Source organism: Lycium barbarum, chromosome 7, assembly GCF_019175385.1.
Source record: "Lycium barbarum isolate Lr01 chromosome 7, ASM1917538v2, whole genome shotgun sequence".
Classification (NCBI taxonomy): domain Eukaryota; kingdom Viridiplantae; phylum Streptophyta; class Magnoliopsida; order Solanales; family Solanaceae; genus Lycium; species Lycium barbarum.
In genome coordinates this window covers 71,342,244-71,351,749 of record NC_083343.1, presented here as the reverse complement: position 1 = coordinate 71,351,749, position 9,506 = coordinate 71,342,244, and the positions used below count along the sequence as shown (strand labels likewise).

The following is a 9,506-nucleotide window of genomic DNA, read 5'->3' as shown; positions in this document are numbered from 1 at the left end:
TGGTTTCACCATTGTTAGCACCTCTTTCAATTTTTTTGCACCACCTGTTCATTTTCCTCGTCCGTTACTTCATTTTTAGTTGCAGCACATGCAAAATACACCTTAACACAACCCGTTAGCATGAAAATAAACTACACTTATGGAAGCAATAAAAACGTTGGGCTGCCTCCCAATCAGCGTCGTAGTTTAGGTTGTGGCACGACATCTTTTTGTATTTTTCTCATCATTTTTTTTCTTTTTAATTGTTACATTACAAAATTGGGTTGCCTCCCGAGAAGCGCCTCAGTTAACGTCATGGCACAATGCAAGTTCTTCACTTATTCATCATCAAGGAGTGCATGCTCCTTCTCCTTATCAAACTCACCACCCCAATATCGCTTGAGACACTGTCCATTAACCAAGAGTGTTCGCACCCCATCCATCTTTTATATTTCCACCGCACTATGGGGCGTGATTCTTGTCACCAAAAATGGTCGCGACTATCAAGACTTCATCTTACCTAGAAACAACCGCAATCTAGAGTTGAACAAGAGTACTTACTGCCCTGGCTAGAATTCACGATATTGAATGTGCTTATCATGCCACCTCTTCGTTTTCTCTTTGTACAACTTGGCGTTCTCATACGCCCCCAGTTGTAACAACCTTCTCTTGCCTGCCAAGCTCATATCAAGATTGAGATTTTTAACTGCCCAATAAGCTTTATGCTCCAACTCAACAGGCAAGTGACACATCTTTCCATAGACTAACTTGTAGGGAGAAGTCCCAATAGGTGTTTTAAATGCTATTCCAGAGGCCCAAAAAGCATCATCTAACTTCATTGCCCAATCCTTTCTTTGCGCGTTCACAGTTTTCTCCAGAATCTGCTTCACCTCACTATTGGACACTTCTGCTAGTCCACATGTTTGCGGGTGGTAAGCTGTAGAAACTTTGTGCTTCACCCCATATTTCTCCAAGAGGTTCTTTAACAAATTATTGCAAAAGTGAGTCTACCATCACTGATCATCGCTCTCAAAGTGCCAAACCTTGCAAATATATTCTTTCTCACAAGATTCACCACCACCTTTGCATCGTTTGTTGGGAGAAGGATTTCCTCCACCCATTTAGACGCATAATCAACCGCAGGTAGAACGTACTTGTTCCCTAAGGATGGTGGGAAAGACCCCATAAAATCAAGGCCCCACACGTCAAATATCTCCACCTCCAAAATATTGGTCAAAGGCATCTCATGCCTCTTAGAGATTGTTCCTGTTCGCTGACATCTGTCACAGCTTCTAGCTAACGCATGTGCATCCTTGAATAAAGTGGGCCACTAAAAATCAGATTGTAACACTTTCACCGCAGTACAATCTCCATTGTGTTGTCCTTCGTATGGAGAGGAATGATAACTCTCCAACACTTGTCTTACCTCAATTTGTGGAATGCATCTCCTTACTAACTGATCAGGGCCATGTTTGAACCAATACGGCTCATCCCATATGTAGAACCATGAATCATGATAAAACTCCCTTCTCTGCTGCGTAGTAGTTTCAGGTGGGTAGATCCCAATCACTATCAAATTCCCGATATTTGCATACCATGGTACGTCTGCCTCAAGAATAACAAAAAGTTGCTCATCAGGAAAAACTTCTTAAATTTGAACATCTTCCGCCTCATGAACATAACTCTCCAATATCGATAAGTGGTTAACAACTTGGTTCTCTGTCTTTCCTTTATCTCCACAACAAACTCCTGCAATAAGAGAATCCACCAAATAATCCTGGGTCTCACATCTTTTTTCTTGAATAAGTACCAAAGTGCTAAGTACCGGAGTGCAGCATGATCCGTGTGCACAATAAAACTAGTCCCCATAATATAAGACCTAAATTTATCAAATGCATACACCACAGCCAATAATTGTTTTTTGTGACGGTATAATTCATCTGAGCAACATCTAATGTCTTGCTAGCATATTATATAGAGTAGAATAACTTATTCTTCCTCTGGCCCAGAACATCTCCTACAGCAGTATCGCTAGCACCACACATTAATTCAAATGGCAAGTTCCAATCAAGAGCTATCATTATTGGTGCAGTTACCAATCTTCGCTTCGACTCTTCAAAACCTGAAAGCATGCATCATTAAATACAAACTTAACTTCCTTCTCAAATAGCTTGCACATAAGACTAGATATTTTGGAGAGGTCCTTGATGAAATGCCTATAGAACCCTGTATGACCAAGAAAATTGTGCACCCCCTTAACAGAGACGGGGGGTGGTAGTTTCTCAATAATATCCACCTTTGCTCGATCAACTTCCAAAACCTTCTTTGACATTTTATGACCAAGAAAAATACCCTCTCGGACCATGAAGTGACACTTCTCCCAATTTAGTACCAAGTTGGTTTCTTCACATCTTATAAGCACACGATCTAGATTCCGAAAATATGTTGCAAACGAATTCCCAAAACCAGAGAAGTCATCCATAAACACTTCTATGAAATCTTCCACCATCTCAGAAAATATTGCCATCATATACCTTTGAAAGGTCGCTGGTGGATTACAAAGTTCGAACAACATTCGCTTGAAAGTGTATGTACCGTAAGGGTAAATAAAAGTAGTCTTCTCCTGATCTTCTGGTGCGATTACTATCTGATTATAGCCGAAATACCCGTCAAGGAAACATTAGTACTCTTGCCCAGCTAATTGTCAAGCATCCAATTGATAAATGGAATAGGATAGTGTTACACCTCGGAAAATCTTCTGTTGGTACGCAAGTGAATGAACTAGTGATGAGTACGAGTGTACGATGTTTCCGCGAGTAAGAAATAACATTTGACGACCCTAAGTGAGATTCCGAAGGCAATCGCAATAAGAGAGAGGTTATGCTCCATAATGAATAATTATAGGTTTTGGAAATGTGAAAAGTTGCAAGTTTGCATTCTGGCCAGTTGGTCGTAAAATAAAATACGGACCGTAAAGTGGTATATGGTCCGTAAACTGCCATGTCGTATTTTGGCTTCCAAAACTTCAACTTTTTGCCAAATGAGCAAATGGTTAAAAACGACCCAAGTGATATATATTTGAATGAAAAGGTATGTAAGTCTAACCCTTCTTTCATAAGGCATGGTTCTTTGGCCAAACATCTAAATCTCCTATAAGACTATGATTCCTTCAAATGATTTGATCTTCCGAGCTAGTAAGCTCACGATGCTTAATATGCTACGATTGTACTAAGTTCCTCATATGCCGAGTAGGCCTATAAGATAGATGTAATGATAACGACGATGATAGTGATAATGATAGTAATGATGATGCGAATAATATGATGCTAAAGATGCCTATGAGCTATTATATATATGTGTGCCTATGAAGGGCTATAATAAGACCCCAAGCTTATGATGTCGGGTAGAATGTTTGTATATGAATATGTATAGAGTATGTAAATGATTACGTAACGCGCGCGCACTTCTGCAGAAGGTATGGATAACCCTGCAGCCTTGGTAGGGCCAGGTAGGTATAACCTTGAGCCTTGGTTGGCCAAATATGTATGAAACACCAATCCTTCATGGTCGGGTGTTCTATATAAAGGATATATGTATATGTATATATATGACATCAATATGAGTACGAATATGTTGAGTATATGTAAATGTTGCGCAAAGGCTATGTATATGCAAGGTATATGAGGTGTAGACGATATGAATATGAGTATGAATATGAATGAATAAGACTATGTATACGGATATGCGATAAGAAAGAAACGACCCTATGGAAAGCAAGTAAGTGCCATGGCGACGATGCTATTGTCTTCCCTCCTATGTTGTTTCATATGTTATCTATTACGCTTTTATATTGATGATGATCATGCTTTACATACTCAGTACACTCTTCGTACTGACGTCCTTTTGTTTGTGGACGTTGCGTCATGCCCGCAGGCGGCTAGGGAGACAGAGTTGATTCGTAGCTACATTCTCAGTGATTACATAGCGGAGCTCCATTTCATTCGGAGCCATAGCTTTGGGTACTTATTCTTTTGTGTACATATTATGGGCATAGCGGGGTCCTGTCCCGCTTATGTGTTATGTTATACTTTCCTTAGAGGCTCGTAGTCACGTGTATATGGGTAGATATATCTGGCCTTGTCGACCTATATTTTGTATATCATTTTGCCTATGATGATATAAAGAATCTTGTTGTCCAAGGGGACTAGTATGATGGATGAATAGAAATGTATGTTTTAAATATATGGCTCACCTAGATATTATGCAAAAGTCTGTGATCCTTTATTGTGGCTTCATTTAATCTTCGTTAATCCATGTCAGTCTTCCACCCTGTTACGGTTCTAGTTAGGATGAGGCTCGTTCTTGTCTTTTTCCATCACTGTCATCCACTTGCTGTCAGAAATGGGGTAGATGATACCCGAATCTAACCACTTTATCACTTCTTTATTAACCACTTCTTTCATCGGCGGGTTCAATCTTCTATGGTGTTGTATACTCAGCTTGTGATCGTCCTCCATAAATATTTTATGCATGCAAAACGCTGGACTGATTCCCAGAATATAAGCTATCTACCATCCCAGTGCTTTCTTTTAATGTTTCAGAGTCTCCAATGAAAGTTTCACCTTTTCGACTGTGAGCTCTGTTGCCAATATAACTAGTAGAGTTGCACCCTCACAAAAAAACCCATATTTGAGATGCGCGAGTAAAGGCTTCAACTTCAACTTGGGGGGATCCTCTATCAATAACTTGGGCGATGGCCCAATTTCTCTGTCAAGTGGCTAAAACTCCCCCTGTCGAATATAAATGCCTGCCAGATCAAGAATCTGCACCATCTCGAACGCTTCTGTATCTCCGAAAATATCTTCACCCACTAGAGCTCTCTCCAACGGGTCATGAGAAGTAATGAGAGTTCTCTTAGTGTCTTCATTTACCACAGTGATTCCAGAAAGTTCCTCACAAATTTCCGGCCACTTGAGGGCTTTGTACACATTAAATACTTCAACTTTATCATGAACCCTCATAGTTAGCTGCGCTGCAACTACATCGATCAATGCTCTTCCTGTGGCAAAAAATGGATGCCTCTAAATAAATGGGACTTCTGGATCTTGTTAGAAATCCATGATAACAAAATTTGCCGGAAATATGAGAGAACCAACCTGCACAAGAACATCTTAAATAATACCCTCGGGCCTGGCCAAAGAACTGTCTGCCAGCTGCAAAACAATAGTAGTAGGTCTGGGGTTTCCTAACCCCGATTTTCTAAACATAGACGAAGGTATCAGGTTGATACTATCCCCAAGATCACATAATGCACGTGCAATGACTTTCTTTCCAACAGTGATTTTGATATTGAAACTTCCCGGATCCTTCAGCTTTGTAGGCAGTTTGTTTTGAATACGAGATGTGCACTCCTCAGTAAGTATATAACTGTGGCATACTCTGTGAAACAACTCTTGTTTTCCATAATGTCCTTGATGTGCTTAGAATATTTCGAAATCCCTTGTAACATGTCCACTAAGGAGATATTCGTATGTACCTGCTTCAGTAAATCAAGAAACTTCTTGTACGTGGCCTCTTCCTTCTCAACCATTGGCTGTGGATGCTTTACCAACGGTGTATTTGCCACCCTTTCTATCTCGATAACCTCATCTTCTGCAACTGTCTCTTTCTCTGTTTCTGTCAGAATCACTTTCTTCGGTGCTAATTCGTCTTGTTGCCTCCTATTTCTGAGAGACACAATAGCACATGGTTTCATATTTGGATCAATGTCACTTGCAAGTCCCCCCTGTGGTCTTCTGTTCTGAGTACCAGCTATCTAACCAACTTGCCTCTCCAGATTACGCATGTTTATGTCACGCGTCTGATTTTCGGCCGTTATCTTTTGTTCAAAATTCTGCTGATTGGTCATTATCTTCTGAATATCCCCCATCATTATCTTCATCATTTCCTCCATCTTACTCTCTGGTTCTTGTGCAGGAGCGGGAGCCTGATTTCCTTGGGCTAACTGATAGTTCTGTTTCTGGTTTCCCTGGTTACCTCCCCAACTGAAGTTTGGATAATTCCTCCAGTTGGGATTGTACGTATTTCCGCACTAGTTATTGTTACCTTGCCCCCTTCCTGCGTTTCCCACAAAGTATATAGATGTTGTATTTACAGGGCATACATCACTGGTGTGACCATCTCCGCAGACATTAAAAAAGATATTGGCCTGTTGCACTGTTGCACATGTGGTTGAGCATGCCCAGTCGTAAACCTTTTGAATTCATTACGAATAGCATCAATCTGAGCTGATAGTGCTATATAATTATCTACTTTAATAACGTCAGCGGTTTTCTTGGCTACACTTCCACTTATGTCATCTTGCCAATCGGGACCGCTTTGAGTGAACCTGTTTAGCAATTTGAAAAGGTCATCATAGCTCATATCAAGAGTTTGCCCTCCTACAGCAGTGTCCAGTGCTTTCTTGTGTTGATTATCAAAGCTCTCAGTAAATGTATGAGCTAGAACCTCATTCTATTGATAGTGGTGAGGGCAATCTCTGAGAAGACCCTTGAACCTTTCCCAAGCCTGATATAGATTCTCGCCATCTTTCTTCCAGAATGACATGATTTCTCTCTTGAGTCTAGCTATCTTTGCTGGTGGAATGAACCTTGTCAGGAATATCGTCGCCAGATCATCCCATGAAGTAATAGAGTTGGCGGGCTCCCAGTAACCAGTTCTTTTCATTCCCCATCAGAGAGAGGGGAAATAACATCAGTCCCACATACTCTGTAGGGACCCTTCTAGTAACATAACTGTCAGAAAACTCCAAGAAGGTTTGAATGTGTGGCTGAGGATCCTCATGCGACAGTTCTGCAAATTGCCTACTAGATTGAAGGAGATGAATAGTAGGGTGCTTTAGCTCAAAGTGCCCCTCAATGGTGGGCTTGACAATACTGGAAGGGACATTACCCACACGAGGCATTGCAACTTCTTCACTGTCAATGGTGGACCGCTAGCTGCCACGTTCATCGATAATTCAACTAGAGCCTACTGGTTTTGAAATAAGGTTAACTCTCTCCTGCGCCTGTGTAAAGTACGTTGATACTCAGGATCAAAGTACACAAGATCGTTTTGACTAGCTGACCTTCGCATTCGATAGCAATACCTGCGATCAAATAACAGCTAACATTAAGACGTTAATACTTGGACAACTGAAGCAGTAATAGTTTGTTCTAATAAAACCATTAATTTCTAAGTCCCTTGAAATGGCACCAAAAATGTTATATCCCGTGTTTTCACACGTTTGGAAAGACTTGAATTATATTGGATTCTTGAGATATAAGGTCAAATTTGATATTTTGTTGGACATAGGAGTTATGCATGAAAGAATAGAGTCATGAAAGTGTGGGACTTGGTTAAGGGTAATTTTGGAATTTTGGAAATTTGTTTCGGGAATTACAAAATATGATTTATAAGCTATTGGGCTCAAAATTTTAATTGGAGTTGAGGCCCAAAATAGGGGTCATGGCCGGCCATACAAGGCCTTGACCCAAGCCCAATTTTAGTTGGTCATGTGCTTGGTCATGTGACCAAGCACTTCAATTACATATATCATAGAAGACTTAAGGAATTAGAAGATAAGAACAACAAAGAAAAAAAAAGAAGAGAGAGCAAGAGGTTTCGGGTTTGCCTTGGAAATTTAGGTACCAAAAATATTGCTTCAAAAATTCATTTCTTGTTGATTTCCTACTAAGTCAAGGTTCCTTTGTAACTTGGTATAGTTGGATTGGAGTGGGGAGCATTAGAATCACCAAAGTGATCATATTTCCAAGTGAAGAAGACTTGAAGAAAAGGTAAGAATTTCTACCTTTTTATTGTGTTATGAAGTTTTGATTGTGTTGTAGTATGTAGAAATGTGTTGATTGTATGGAAAAGTGGAAGTTTGCAATGTGGGTTTGGTATATGGCTTGTAGCCGTGTGTATATGTATGTTGTATAGCCAATTTGTGTTGAATTTATGTTATATTCTAGTTGTAATTGTGATGAAATGCATATGAGAATTGAAAGTTGGATGAATTTAGTTGATATGGAAAAATAGCATATGGCCGTGTGGTATGTTGGCTATGGAATGGAATTGATTAAGTTTGTTTAGTGTATTGGAGTGTTGTTGTAATGCTTGGCATGGAAATGAAGTTAGAATGATATAAGTTTGTATTGAATTGGAATGTAGAAACTTATGTCGTTTTAGTATGATTTTCCGACACTAAAGAAATGAAGTTGTTTGGTTGCTAATAGTGATAATCATTGATGAATTTGGAAGTTGGAAACTTGTTATGAAATTGTATGCCAAAGATTTGATGTTTTGCATAAGTTAAGACTTTGGCGGAAAGTTGTATATTATGGATATCGAGTGTATATCTTAAGGAAAATGAAATGAAATGTCTCTAAATCTATATTGTGATGATCTTGAGTGATAATGGATGTGGAATCATGATGTTAGTTCGAAAGTTTGGGTTGAATTGAAGATTATGTCAACTTGTGAGAAAAATGACAAGTTGAAGGATATTTGTGTTTTTAATGTTCATTGTTGATATTGATGTTGTCGTTTGGGTTGTTGTTGATGATTTATAGCCGAGTTGAATTCTCGGGGTGTCATATGTATAGGGGAAGTGCTGCCGAAATTTCGGTAGCCAAATATGCTTAAAGTTGAAATAATGACATTAATAATTCACAATTGGTAAACTTGACCAATTGCAGTTTTTCGACGAAACGGGAAGTGAGTTTGGAAAGGCTTAAGGAGCGCGAAAGGTATGTAAAGCAAACCCAATTCTTCCCTTGGCATGCCCCTAGTGTGTTAGGGTCGGATCCGGGCCTCGAAGGACCTCTTGGCCCTCGGAATCCGCAAGACAAAATTTCAGTTTTTCCTTCAGTAGAATTGAACCATTTTGATACGCTTTTTCTGAAATTATGCAATTTTGCTCTAAATGATTCAGAAAGTCATAGAATGTCTGCATAACCTTTTTAGGTGATACTATATGCTTAGAGGGCACAATTTGAGCCCGCCGCCTTGTTTGTCCCAAGGCGGGCCCGCTATTTACGGTTTTGCCTCTAATATGCTAAAGCTTCCTTTTTAAGCGATTTTTGAAAGAAATGTTTTAATTACCCTATTAATCGCTTAACGAATATTATTTTAAATATTATGTTAAATTATTTTGACACTCGGAATGACTTCGGGAAAGTTATTCTTCTGTAATTTATTATGATATCCGAAATACATTTATTATGATTCCGTCCGACTCCATTTGATTTGTTTGTCTTTGCTACGCTTCATCGAGTCTTTGAAAAACACTTATGATATTTTTAAATTGCATTAGTCTCTCACTACTCCATTCGTGGATGTCCCAATGTTTCCCACACTGAGCCCGGGCCAGGATATGTTGTCAAGCGTAATTCTATGCATTGTTCGCCGCGTCCCGATGTGAGGGGGCAGGTATACGCGTACATGGGTCTGTGGAGTATGATGTGCCATGTCCGCCTATTCTGATC

The 9,506-nt window shown here is 39.6% G+C and overlaps 1 non-coding gene across 1 annotated transcript; it reads left to right on the top strand.

Annotated features, from left to right (window-relative positions):
- The first annotated feature begins 6,496 nt into the window (after positions 1–6,496).
- On the top strand, positions 6,497–6,603 carry LOC132604819 (small nucleolar RNA R71). Its single transcript, XR_009568914.1, has one exon. It is a non-coding gene; the product is annotated as a small nucleolar RNA R71 (small nucleolar RNA).
- Positions 6,604–9,506: the final 2,903 nt, after the last annotated feature.